Source organism: Pezoporus wallicus, unplaced genomic scaffold (assembly GCF_028554395.1).
Source record: "Pezoporus wallicus isolate ANWC-B61680 ecotype Strahan unplaced genomic scaffold, APGP_CSIRO_Pwel_v1 contig_11693, whole genome shotgun sequence".
Classification (NCBI taxonomy): domain Eukaryota; kingdom Metazoa; phylum Chordata; class Aves; order Psittaciformes; family Psittacidae; genus Pezoporus; species Pezoporus wallicus.
In genome coordinates this window covers 636,899-650,908 of record NW_026642504.1, presented here as the reverse complement: position 1 = coordinate 650,908, position 14,010 = coordinate 636,899, and the positions used below count along the sequence as shown (strand labels likewise).

The 14,010-nt window shown below is 44.2% G+C and overlaps 1 protein-coding gene across 1 annotated transcript in view; it reads left to right on the top strand.

The window, feature by feature from the left end:
• The window catches only part of CLCN6 (chloride voltage-gated channel 6), a 58,245-nt gene extending 51,678 nt beyond the window's left edge, over positions 1-6,567 (top strand). The window contains exon 24 of the mRNA XM_057430811.1: positions 6,486-6,567. The gene's annotated coding sequence lies outside the window, so the exon portion shown is untranslated. The remainder of the gene's footprint in view (positions 1-6,485) is intronic.
• The last annotated feature ends 7,443 nt before the right edge of the window (positions 6,568-14,010 follow it).

Here is a 14,010-nt window from a genome sequence, read left to right as displayed (position 1 = left end):
AGGAGCTGGGAGTATGCCAGTGCATTACTGGAAGGGCAGAAGGGACTTGAGGGACAGGACTTCTCTGTTGTGGGTGAGCATCTGAATTAGCCCAACTGCTGCACAGTCTGGAGTAGCTTTTGCTCTCTTTCTTTAGCAGTATCATCCAGGATCTTTGAGATGTCACTGGCACGAACTTTGTCAGACTGATTTATTTCAATGAACTTTTTTTGTTTGCAGCTTCCCCCCTCTCATTTTGACATCTTCAATAACAAGCTTCTCAACACCCTGAAAAGCAGTGTAGAGCCCACAGTTTACTGCCTAAATACTAGAGGTCAACTTGTTACCAGAGTCAAGTGCTCAGCCTTGATATTTTTTTTGCTTCCATTTCTGCATCTGGGCCATAGAGATCATCCCAACTGTCCTGGAACGTGTGAGAGTAGGGAACAGCCATTGCCAGAGTGGGTTTGGGAATCAGCTGACAAATACTGCAGGATATGTGCTCTTTTCTATTTCAACTGTCTCCCTTTTTACCTGCTCTCTGGTGTCAAGGGCATGTTCCCATTTCATGCCTTGTCTTAAAAGACTTGTTTTGCCCTTCTAACTAATCTACCTTTCCCCATCTGAAGAGGAAAATGCTGTGGCAACTCTGTGACATTCCCTTCTTCTCCTTTCAGTGCTTGTGACAATGTGTGTGTGACTCTAATCCGGTCTTCTCTTCGTAGCCCAAAAGGATGCTTCAAGGACTGTGGGTGCACCGCTTTTCAGGCAGGTCTGTAATGACACCTGGCGTTCAGTCTGGGAACATGATGATGATTGTGTCCCCTGCTCCGGTCTTGTGAGAATTCAAGTGTGAGCAGCCTGGCTGAAGAGGGAAACAGAGATTCTTGTTTCTAGATCTGCTCAAAGGACCGGGACAGCTCGTTTTGCAGGCTCTGCATTCCATGTGCCTCAGCGGTGTGACTGGTGCAGGATGGCTAAACTGATAACCTGGTAGAGCCCCAGTCTTCATCCACTCCAAGGCTTGTTGTATGGTAGGCATAGACAACCCGAAAAATTTTGGGCACCAAGCCACCATATCAAAGTATGTTGTATGCATAGAAAGCAGCTCATCTCTCGCTCCCTCTCTGGAGAGGGACTATTCAGAGTTGAACCAAAGCACATTTCGTTAATAAACACTAATTGCCACCTATCATCAAGCACACAAGGCCATTTTCTCCTATTTTCTAAATTCAGAATCCCCACTGCAGCCTCTGAAGATCAGAACAGGCTCAATTTTCCATGCAAATAATTCGCCTCTGATGTTGACCCAGGATTTTCATAACAATTAGAGACAGTACAGGGCTCCCGGGGCCTCGAGATGCCCTGCGGTACCCAGCTGGCCCTTTCCCTCTCCGCAGTGCTGTTCCTTTCATGCCTGCTTGTGAAGGGATATGTGCACCTGAGGCATTTTCCTTCTCTGACTTGAAAGTCACAGCTCTTCAGCACTTACCTCTATCCTTCATTCCCTGTTTTTTTTTAATCCACATTTGATCTTGCTTGCTGAATGCTGACAGGAACCAGATGAAAGGATTCCAGCCTTTCAGCTTCAGTGCTGGGCATCAGCCTGGATTTATATATGTGGTTTTGAGTGTGTGTGATTGTGTGTTTAATGCTGTGCGAGCATGCCTGCGCAGCTTCCACACATCTCCAGTAATACCATCATCAGGCATTTAAAACCAACATTTAAATCCCCTTGGATTCAAGAGACTGACTTTAAAAAGTTATTGAAGCATTTGATTTGTTTTCCTCATGGCTTTCTGTGATATCTTTTAACAAATGCAGTTGTATTCTCACCTATGTAGATATCCCATGTAGACCAGTTGAGAACTGCGGAGGTGGGAAGGGAAGTTGTGCTGGAGACAGGCAAAACGTCTTCTCTTGTTAGGTTTTTATAAGCTGTGAGACTGGACTGTGACTCTTGTGATTATTGAAGCAAAATCCTGCAGGAGTTGATCCTCTGAATGTGCTTGAAATAATTCTTGCTTGAACTGGTGAGTATATTTTCAGAACAGCACCTCATCTTGCTTCATACGACACTAGGGCTGGAATAGTTCTGTGCCTCATTCTTTTTCCTGTAGGAACATGCTTGTTACATTTACTGTGACTATTTCAGCCTTCTTATCTACAAGACCAAATAGTTCTTTAGCTGCCCTTCGGAGATCCTCAGCCCTTGATTGCAAGTTGTCCTCATCACCTCAGGCTAAGCTTGCTCTACACTGAGCCACACAGACACTCCAACAGTGACTTTCCCTGAGCTGACTGAAAGGAGCAGCTCTTGGCTTTCATTCTGGAAGGAGACAACTTATGTGTGGTATTTCAGTTGTCCTTGCTAGCCAAGTGAATGACAAAAAGACACCCCAACCAGCTTCCTTTGAAGCTCATCAGGCTACTTTTATTTAGTAAAAAGAAAGTTAAAAACAAATTCCTCTTAAATACACACCTTTATTCTGGTTGCCCTTTGCAACCATTAGGTACTGCCTTGTTTCCCTTAAAAAGAACATTAATCTGCTAATATCTTTTTCTTATACAGTAGTAATGCTCTACATGAACCTGTCTACTGGGAGAGGAGACCCTTACCCCACCTTGTGCTTCTGTTCCCATCAGAATGGCTCCCTCACTCTGGAATTGCTCAAAGGTGACTAGCAGGATAGGTTTAATGTCTGCAGCCCACCTACAAATGAATTGAACTCTGTGTAGAGTTACTAAAGTTAATGTCATGAAGTAATTCAGTTTGATTTCTCTGAGTCATACACAAAGAGGGATTTCCTGTGCTCTGCTCATCACTGCAGAGATGCCTTTTCCTCCATCAAAGAAAGAAAAGCAAATTGCAATTTGATGAGAGAAATAGCTTGTCTTTCTAATGTCTTCCTTACAGCTAGACTGCATCTTTCTTTCTCCATCAACTCCTTGGTGATTGGATGAGGGAAAAAATACACGTATGGAGAAGAGATTCCTCTGTAGTGAAGAGCTGGAAAGACAAAGTGCTACAGAGACTCAATAGAAGTAACTTAATATTGTTTCTACTTCATTTGTATCTCTGAAACAATGATCAAAGAGTTATTAGCCTCTCTTCCATCAGGGTCTCACTACTCCCTCTCCTCACATCTACAGTTATGCATGTTTTACAAGGGATAGTTTGTATAACAAGCTTGAAATAAGCTGACTCAGGTTCTGAAAGTGTCCTCACTGTGTCTGGACTTCAATGGCTGGATTCTGTGTCACCTACAGATATCCATCCAGAATAGTTTTACAGGCATGATATTGCTGTACATGTTATCTACCACTTGTGATCCTGATGGAACTTTACCTGCACTATTGTAGCTTCTCCTCGTTCAGAGACACCTTTCTAAGTGTCTGTTGTTGTTCTAGCTTCCCAAGTAAGCATACTAACTGAAACTGTGAATTATGGCTAAGAACAAAAAGAGGATGTTATTCAAAGAAATATGTGAGCCCGGGGGTAATCCAATCATTTCTTACCCTGTCACATCTCACCTACAAAACCTGGGAGAAACTCAGTTTTGGGCACTGCTTTAAGACCAGGGTCTCCAAGCTGTGCCCTGTGTTCTACACTGGCACCTTTGTCACCTTCCCCCAGAGCAGGAGAGCCCAATGAAGCGAGGTTCTCCTGGAGGCTCTGATGGGAGCTTTGATGAGAGCCATTCCTCTGCTGCCGGCTTGTGCTGTGGGTCGCCTTCCCAGGGGTCCAGGCTGGTCTGGAACTCCTTTTGGTGTGACTGTCGGGGCTCAGCTCATCCCAGGGCATTGCAGGGCTCTGCTCAGCCAGTGCTGCTCCCACAGCACCTGCACTGTGCTATGGACAGAGGAACAGTTAGAGCTTCTGTTTGTACACAGCAGAGCCCTGCTTGCAGGACAAAGATGCAGGTTGTACGTGTCTTAGTGAATGGCTCAGGCAGTCTCACCCTGCTGAATGGTCACCTCCTTACTTGTTGCACAGATCCCTGGCTACTTTCCATCTTCTTTTTCTTGGAGATTGTCGGATTCCAGTGGCACACCAGGCTGTCATTTTGGACACTGTAGTTCTTGTTACCAAGAAGCCAGTAGGTTTTCATTTTCCCTTTGCCCTGGGATGAGGAGAGAGCAGAAATTAGCTGTTTTCATGGGGTATGAAGCAGAGCAGAGAATCACTATGGCCAGAGCTACCACCTGTACCACATTTGTTACCTCTTCTTCTCGGAAGTGGCTGCTCTTTGGGGAAAGAATGGTAACTTATGTGCAGTTTGGGTGCTAGTAGTTCTTTCAGTTCAGAGAAAAGCCTTGCTGGTCACTGGCAGTGTTACTAAGGGTTTAAAATCAGCCTTATCAGTGTCTTTGTAACTGAATCCTAATGCTTTCAACCATATTCATGTGGTCCTGTGCAAGTGCAGACATAGCAGCTGGATTTCAAAGCACACAGTATCCCTGTTTTGTCAGTGAGGAGGAGTAATGTCTAGTCACTTCCAACTGAATTAGCAGAAGAACCTTGAGGCTATGGTCAAATATTGACTTACAATTCACAGAAGAGCAATGGCCAAATCTATCATATCTCCTTCCTATCTCATTGCACATCTTTACTATTGCAAGGTTAGAGAAAAGCTGTTACCTTGACTTCAATTTCTCCTCTCAGTTCAATTTCATAGGCATCATCTGCGAGAAGGGCATCATATGTAGCAGAACTGATATGGATCTTCTGTGCTAGGATTCAGAGCAGAGCATTAGAAATGAGTGATTCTCCTATTCCCAGAGACCACATGCCAGCCCTCCACATTTAGCAGCCCAGTGTTTCCATGTCCTGTTTGGAAAACATCAGTTGAAGAAGCACAAAGAAGGGGAAGATGGCTTAAACGTTGGCTGAGGACGCTGCAACAACTGTACATGCATGTTGGCTGAAACAGAGCAGCACAGTGCTGAACTGGGTGTGTGCACAGCAGCGCTGTACAGCAGTTAAAATAGGTAGTACTGGTAGCAAAGGCTGGACCAAGAAAGCATGCACTCCCCTCTTCTATATAGCCATTATATTTCTTAATAATATCTTTGTGTTAAAAGTCCTTAAAATCAAACTCTGCTCACCTATTTGGCTTTTGTCACCCTCTTTCTCCCCTTATTGCCAGTCACTTTCCAGAAGTGGCATAAGGGATGTGAATCTACGTGCCCGTGTGGATACACAAGAGTTTCCCTTGCTTATTTGATAACCAGTGAATGTACAGGGACAGTGGGGATTGCAGGTCATGCACGTGCTGGTTCTTTAGATCTGTGGTGAGTAGCTCTCTAGCCTGGGATATGCCACAGAGAATGTTCCCTCTGTACAAACCTTATTTCACACTTGGCTATGCACACACAACTTGGGTGTTAGGGGTTTTCCTTTGCCTGCAGCACCTAAGAGATGTGGAGTGTAGGTGTGAGCCTGACTGGCCTGTAAGGAACACACAGTGCCCAAGTGACTTACGCAAGCTGGTGGACTCCATGCGGGATGCTGTGTTTACAGTGTCCCCAAAAAGGCAGTATCGAGGCATTTTGTACCCCACAACTCCAGCTACACAGGGTCCTGGGAAAACACAGGGCAGAGAGGCCCCAGTAAGAAACAAGTGGGAGAAGTGCAGGGAGATGCCCAAGGTCCTTCAGAGAGTCAATGGCTTGCACAGAAATGCAGAATTCTTCTCACACAATTAGTCTGTGTCTTATTCTCCTTTTCTCCTGGCTCCACCTCAGCCCGCATACCTGTGTGTATCCCAGCCCGCAGCTGTAGTCTGCCCATTGGCATATGAGGGATCACGACTTGGCGAACTGCTGCCACCAGATCCAGAGACATTTTGGCAATCTCATCAGCGTGTTTGGTGCCATTCCTCTCTGGCAAGCCACTCACCACCATGTAGGCATCACCGATGGTTTCCACCTGATGGGAAGGGGCATGTGTCACTAAGTGGCAGGCAGCCAGCTTTACTTTCAAAGGGAGATCAGAATAAAACCTGTCTCAGCTGTCCACCACTTGCTGTGTAGTCCCTGTGGATTGGCAGGTTTGGGATTTCATGGCTTTTGGCCAGCTGGCCTGGTGTATTAGGTATTCCCTAAGGATCAAAGTAAGAAAGATTGCAGCAGCTTCCAGCTTCCTTGCCTGCAGGTTTGTACTCACCTTGTAAACATCATAAGACTCAATCCTGCTGTCAAAGCAGACATAGAGATTGTTGAGCATCTCAACAACTTGCAGGGGAGTACAGGAGGCAGCGATGCTTGTGAACCCCACGATGTCCGAGAAAAAGATGGTCACCTGTTAGAGGGAGAAGGGAAGGGGGAAGCTCAGGTCTCCAGGCAACACTGGCTGAACCTTTGAAGATTTTGGGAACCTGTGAAATTCCAAGCAGAACAGCCAAAGGCACAGGCTGTGCATAGAACTGGTGTTACAGAACTTAATAGATACAAGCCTGAACTAACAAGCTCTGCCTCCAAATTGTTCCCTATTGCTTTGACAGATAGACTTTGGAGAGAAGCGTAACTTCATCATCTGCACTGCTCTGGATACCTTGTACAAGATGGGAGGCTGAAAGTCAAATGCTTTGAGCAGTGATCAGCAGACTTACAAAAGTAGGGCCTGATTTTTCTTTTCAAGTGATTTAAACTGTGGTAGAGATCTCAGCCAGGTATCTGAACAAACTGCAAAATACAAACCCAGCTGCTGTCTCTGCTCTTGCTGCATTAGGGAATATTAACTGGGTTTGGGTTCTCTTCAAATGATGTTTATCTCTGTTATGATCAAGTACTTTACAGGGAAACTCCCTTTAAAAGAAAATCAAATTATAAAAGAAAGACCCATAGAAACCATAACAACTGAATTGAGGAAGGGAAATGAGCCTTATAGCTGTTGGCTAAGAATCCAGTGTTTCTTCTCTGTGCTGCCTGGACTGTGTCAGTGTTTAAGCTAAAATAGTTCTTTTATTCATCCTTGGTAATACCAATTAATCCAGAAGAGGCACCTTTTCACTCCCTGCCTTAGTTCAGCTACTTTTGATGTCATGACTATTGTGGATTCTAATTAATTGTGCAATTACAGGTTGTTGTTTTGATAATGACACCTCCAAATGAAATGCAAACATTTATTATTGTGTTTCACAGCTGAAGGTAATGGAGCATCCAGGAGAGAAGAGTAAATAGAATGGCAATTGCTGTAGCAGGAGGATTTTGGCTGTGGGCTATGCAGCACAGCTGCTGAATTCAGGAGGCAGCTCATGGTGTGTGGCAGAGCTGCCACATAAATGGGTGCCTGACTGAACTCTACCCTTGGTTTTATGTCAACAGGTTTCGTTACAGTTACACACTTGAGGCTCTAAGATCATCCATCCCTCTCATCCTCCTCTAAGTCCAATGCTCTCCTTTCTGTTTATGAAATAAGATGGAAAAGTACAGACGGGATTTGTCCTGTGTTGGTGTTTTGGGATTCATCCCATTTTACAAGGCGGAAACTCAATCCTTGCTCCTATGTACTCGTGATCTAATGATGCTGGCTGCCTCTCATGAGTAGGCTCTTAAAACCCAAAGGAGACAACTTTCTAATACAGGATCTTTGACATCTAAAGCTACACATCTGGAAACTTCAGCTGTTCCTCCTTCCCTGTCAGCTTCGTGGCTCATTGCACAGCTCTTCCCAAAAGCCATCGTGAATCCTTGGATTTTCATCCACACTCAACTATTGGTGCAAAGCCAGGTTCCTCCAAGTGGCAGCAAGGTAGGTGCTTTCTTAGGTGAATACTTTTCTCTCCTTGGTGACAGCATCCTATCCATTTGCTAACCTGGTCGTAGTTTTCTGCCTCAACTTTCTGGCGTTTCCTTAGCTGCTTGGCCACAGATTTTGGCAACATCTGGTGTAAGAGGTCCTCAGCTAGCTGCCTCTCCCTTTTCAAAGCCTCTGTCTTTTCCTTGAGGTTCCTGGCATAATTGTGTATCCAATCTGTCATTTGCTTGAAGGACATCAGGATTATGGGGTATATGAGGCAAGCTATCACTAGCAGACTGATCTTCAGGCTCATTGTGGAGACTATTTCTTTAGATTTCTTGAGGAGAATTTCCTGTCCCTTCTGCAGCAGGCAGCTCTGTGCGTAATGCAGTCCCTTTACCAAGGTGGCAGTGGACACAAATTCATCTGAGCCCAGGAACGGGATGAAGAAAGGGATTCCTTCATAGTGTGTGAAATGAAGTGACAGATTGACGTTATCCATCCAGCACTGTCGTACGCTCTCTGAGGAGAAGATAGCATAGTTCAGAAGGGCAAAAAAATGATTCAGTTCTGTTTGAAAGCTTGTAGCTGCTGGCATCAAACGAGCTTTAAGCATGGCTTCTCTTATTTGAAGGATGAGTTTAAAAGCTACTATGTGTGCCCAGTCAGGATTGTCTCTCGTAGCTTTGAGGTCTTGGTGGGGACTACTGAAGTGCTCCAGCAGTTCAGAGATCACTCTGGACAGCACCTGTGTGGCATCAGTATCCCTTGTGCTATTTAATCTTTGTTTCACCTCAGGGATGTAAAACCCACAAATGGAGGTTTTCTCCTTCTTGCATTGGCAATTCTCACAATGCAGTTCTGCTTCACTCGCCTTACAGAGGGAATTTAAATTCCCCAAGAGCTGAGCAAGAAATGATCCGTTCCTCTCATCTGCTGCTGGGAACAGCCAGTTGTGCCTTTCTTCCTGCAGGAGATAGATGAGGCGAGCAGCCCGAAGGTTTTCACAGGAGGTGAGTTCCTGAAGGGCTTTCCCTGTGTTTCTCCATATTTCCAAGCTGTTGCTCACATCAAAAGAAATGGCTCCCAGGAGGCTGCAGAAGGAGACCACGCATGCTGTCAAAATCCTTTGAATTGTCTTTCTACCACCAGCATTGGAGGGGGGAGAACGTCTACAAAAAGAGAGAGAATTCAGGGAAAGGAAAGAATTGGGGGTCTGATCCCTGTTTCTTCCTGAAAACATGTCTGGCACTAATGGCAATATTTACCAATTCATGACATTCTGAAACTAAGCACAGGGAATGTGCAGTAGCTGAATATGATTGCGAGACATATTTTATGATGTTTTCTTTAAAAGAAAAGCTGTGGTAAAGAGGCTGTTTCCATGATAGAGCCGCAGAAACACGTTAACAGAATCAATCTGGTTTCCTGTGATATTTCAAGCATTTGCTGTAGGTTTTATTCTCTGCGGTGTTTCTATCCAGATTTAGATAGAAGCACCCCAGGCAAGGTGGGTTACTTATCCCAGTGATCACAGACTGGAGCTGGTGGGGTTTTTTAATCAAACCTGTGGAAGTTGTTCTTAGTTGGAATTTCCAGATGATGAATACTTTGTGTCGGTGCGTTCAAATGAGCTCAGACACTGCCAAAAGATTGTCTAAAAAAAGGAAAATGAATAAAATGCCGGTTTTGTTTCAGTTTTTGCAGCAGACGCATGTCCATGTTTTACTGTTTGAGCTTTGTGACTGCAGTTTTCTGTCCTTCTTTCATGCCGCACATAAATGACACCCAGGCTCCATACAGCAAAGTAAAGATCTTCATTTTCAGAGCTATTAATCAGTTACAATCTCACATTTATAATACTCATGGAAACAACTCAGGAGGTATTCTTAAGCTGTCGATCCTGAATAACCAGACAGCCCTCATTGCCACTGATAAAGCACAAACCTGGGACTGGGTTGATGATCAGTCCCGACAGCTCCATCCTTCTTTTTCCTTTTCTCTTTTCCTCTGCATAGTAGAGGTGATGGAAAAAAAGCCCTCCTCAGATCCCCAGTTCTTTTAGAAACATGAAGTTCTATTTTTAATAAGAGAAATAAATCCACCTATATAAAGCCTGCTATTTCTCAGCAGAGGCTGGTATTAGGCAAATGAAGTTTCTGCTGGGCTCTTCACAGCAGAATGGTGGTCAATGGGTGTAAAATAGATAAAAATATTGAAAGTGCACTGCCCAAAGATGATAAAGAGCCACATTTTATGTATTTAATACAATATATATTTATCTGTATTTAATACAACATATGTTTATCTATATTTCTTTTCAATCTAAAGGTAACAAATGCAAAAGTCTCACTGAAAAGAGCCGCAAGCCAAGAAAAATTACTCTCTGAACCCAGACACATTTCTGTTCTCACAACGAATTTCCAGTCTTTTCCTTACTCTGCCTATTGCTTACCTTGGAGTCACTTGTGCTCCCTTTTTAATCAGTTATTTTATCCTGAACCTACCTATATATGTGCCAGGAGGGAGAAGAAAACCACAACAGAAACCCACCTTGATTTTTATACTGCCCACCTTCTGTGACAATGAAAGAAATAGAAATAGGGGGGTTAACTTAATACTAGGCTAAAGGTGGTGATTCTGCTTGTGCTGTGCAAAGAACCCCATTTGTGTCTGTGTGTCAGCTGGCGGTGACAGTTCAGAGGTCTTCACCCACCATCTGAATGGCTTAAAAAGGAGCAACAGGGATATGAAGGAGATGGGTCTGCAGAGATGCTGCCGGCGCTCTCTGCTGGGTTTTACCCTTCCCCTTGCTATGTCCCAAGACCACAGGGTGGTAAAATCAATCTGTAAAAGCATTTTGCAGCGCTCCCCACTCACCTGCATGGACCAGCTTGCACCCGTGCTGTCTTCCCATGGGGCATCACCACTGCTTGCTGTGGTGAGTCCTGCTCAGCAGCTGCCTGCTGCCTTCAGCCCTGCCTGCGCCTTGCTTTGTCACCCCTACGCCCCGGGTGGCTCCTGTGGCTCTCTGACTCTTCCTGCTGCCCAGCCTCTTCTCAGCAGGCTCACATCTTCCCCCAGGTGAGGGTAGCAAGCTCCAGCCCGAGGCAGGGAAAGGCTGTAAAAGGTCTCTGGTGTTATCATTAAATACAGTCTCCAGTCTTAAGAATACACAGGAAGAAGTGGCAGGGACACACGTTTTTCTTTCACCTTGTGAAACATGGTGTATATTGCAGTATGATTTGGTATAATCTGTTGTTAAAAGTGTAATTTCCCAGTTGTTTCTGATCACAGGTGTCACCATTAGGACTTTATTCAAACTGTTTCCCTTCTTGGTATCTATCATCCAGTTCTCTTTGGGTTCTATAGACATGTAGAACAAGTGAAAAATCAGATCATGAGCCCCACGAATTTGTGAAGGTTGAAGCCAAGATGCAGGATTTAAATAGCTGAAGTAATTCTTTACGTTTTAAATGTTAAAATTTTAAATAATGAATAATAAAAAATAACAATTTTAAATAATAAATTTAATTTTAATTCTTTACATAAGAATGTTGACTCTCAGTGATTTTTTAAAGTTTATATTAAAAAAGAATCGATTGACTTGAGCAGGGTGTGCTGCTTCCTAGGGTGCAATTGCAACAGTCAGTGTTATTGATGAATACAAGCTTCTGAAGTCACACCAGTAAAATCTTCATACAGATCTAGTGTAAAGGGAGAATGCATTCCTAAGCATTGGGACTTATTTGAAAGTGAAAATAATGGGGATAACTATTAAGAAGGGTACTTTATTTTTACAGCAGAGGTTGTGTTTGCACTGGTACCGGCTTGTCTGCAGAGGTTACTTGTACATGAAGTAGGTTTGGCTCAAAAGTAGGTGGCAAAAATCTCAAGGGGAGCCCCAGGAAGAGCACAGTGTCTGTATGCTCTAGCAGTGACACCTAGAACCTTCCCTGCAGGATCCAGCAGAGACCTGAGTGAAGACATAACACTTGAGATAATGACTGCAGCCAAGACTAGAGCGATGCTGATGACACCATGCCCTTCTCCTGCACCAGCACCTTGGTTGTAGAAAGGGCCACCAGAGACTCCTGGGAGGGAGATGAGACCCAGGTAATGGCAGTCAGTGTGAATAGCTCCTCCTCGGGTGATTTTTAGGCTTTCAGTACCATCAGGCCTTTTTGTGTCTGAAACCAAGCCCTAGGAGTGGTGTTCTCTGGACTCACTGTACACATGGAGGTGACTCCATCCCTGCCAGTGCAAAACATGATGGGTTTCACTGTGTCTCCCCAGCAGCTAGGCTTGGAGCAACTGCATAATCTACCACCAGCGAAAGGCCCTGCTGCAGGTCATCTGGAAGAGCTCCATTTGCTGTGAAGGAAGAGAAAAAAAGGCATCATACTACCAGCTGTCACCGAAGAAAGAACAAAACCACGTCGACACGTTTCTCCCAGGATCTGGATACTGTCCCTCCTGGTAAGAAACTCCCTAGGGGCTGTATTAAAGAAGCTGTATAATCCATTCCTTAGGTCCATTCTTAATGGATGGCCTTAACTCCAAAAGGCCTCATTGTTAGAGAAATGAAGGGCTGCTCTTTGTTTAGGCAGTTGCAATTTACTTATCACTCTGTGAATTGCCTCTTGAGCTGGGCTGACACTTCTGCTGAAGTCTCTGAGGTTTTCCTCACATTACATCTACTCCCTTATGTGTCTTTTGAGTTATTCAGCAGGGTATGTTAGGATTAGTAAAGTCACCAGGCTGCACGCTGTTAACATTTGTATTGCAATAGCTTCTAAAAGCTTAGTACAAGGCCCTCTAGTGCATTACTAGCCCCATTACAAGCAAAATAAACTCGAAGGCAGGGAAAACTCACACTGAATGAAGTGGGGCCTGATAAACCACCTCAATACACTGAGATTGAGGGGATCTTGAGCAGCATCAAGAACCTTTTCCCAATCAGACTCAAAGGAAAAGGGAGTATGGAAAGATTTTCTTCCCCATTAGCAGTGTTGCATGCCAGGGTGCTTTGAGCAGGGGGAGTCATGCCAGCTTAATGTGGTCATTAGGGTCAAGTGTTTGGTGAGTTTGTGCACGTGAGCACAGGCAGGACATTGCTTCGATCACATTTGAGAGTGGGGAAGAGAAAGGGAAGGTGTAAAGAGGGTTGCAAATAGAATAAGACATAGTAGCACTAATACTCAGGTCAAGTGCTGTATAACTGCTATTCGAAAGAGATGCAAGGGAGCAAGGAGACACAAGCAGTAAAGATTCCTCCACCCTCAAAGCAATGGGAAATCCATGGACTGGAAGGCTGTTCCCTGGAGAGCTGTCCACTTTCCTGCTGACAGCTTTCTGTATATTGCCTTTTATAGCCTCTTTTCTACCTCTGGGACATGGGACTTAAAATGCAGTTAGTTTATCTCTGAGACATGTGACTGATACCAGTGGAAAAAGTGTGTGATTGTGGGTTAAATTTTTATATGCCCAAGATGCTAAAACCTCCCAAACAGCAGCTTAGATGGACCTTGGATCCAGGTGATATAAATAACTTGGTTAAAAAACCCCATCCAACAGTTGCATGTAGCATCTGTTTGCTTTCCTATTGCCTTGAAAGTTCATAAGTGGTGTTTTCAGAGGGAAAATGTTAAATGGATTATTCTAACATCAGACACAGTGACTGTGTTTGATATATTCAGACAGGGACATATCAGTGGGGTTGGATTAGAGGATCTCTGGAAGCCCCCTTCCAACCTGACTTCTGGTATGATCCTATCTATGATCATGAGCTTTTCTTCTGTTCTGGTTTGTTTTGTGACTGAATGGCAACTGCCACTTTGCACTGAGTGCAAACCTAAATCTTCTTTTCTAGATTGAATCGTGTGTTTCAGCATGCCATACTTCTTCAATAAAGCAATCTGTAATCACTTTGAAGTGGAAGCTGTTTCAAGCAATACAAAGAACCAGCTGTCCATGATAATGGAGAAACGCTGCTGTAACGGGTGAGCCACACTTCATTTCTTTCCTATGTACCTATGTTAGATCAATAGCACATCCCTGGCATAGAATAGGGCATTTTTACACCCCAAATGCGCATGCTGACCTGTGGTATAATGCAGTGTGAGCTTGTTAATGAAAAGGGGCAAACAATCTTCACTAATAGGGCAAACCAGGCAACAACAGTCATTTAGATCTCTACAGAGCTGCTGCCACAAAATAAAGCGTCCTAATTCATTACTGGACATCTGAGATCAATAACTTGATAGCAACACTTACTATTGTGTCTC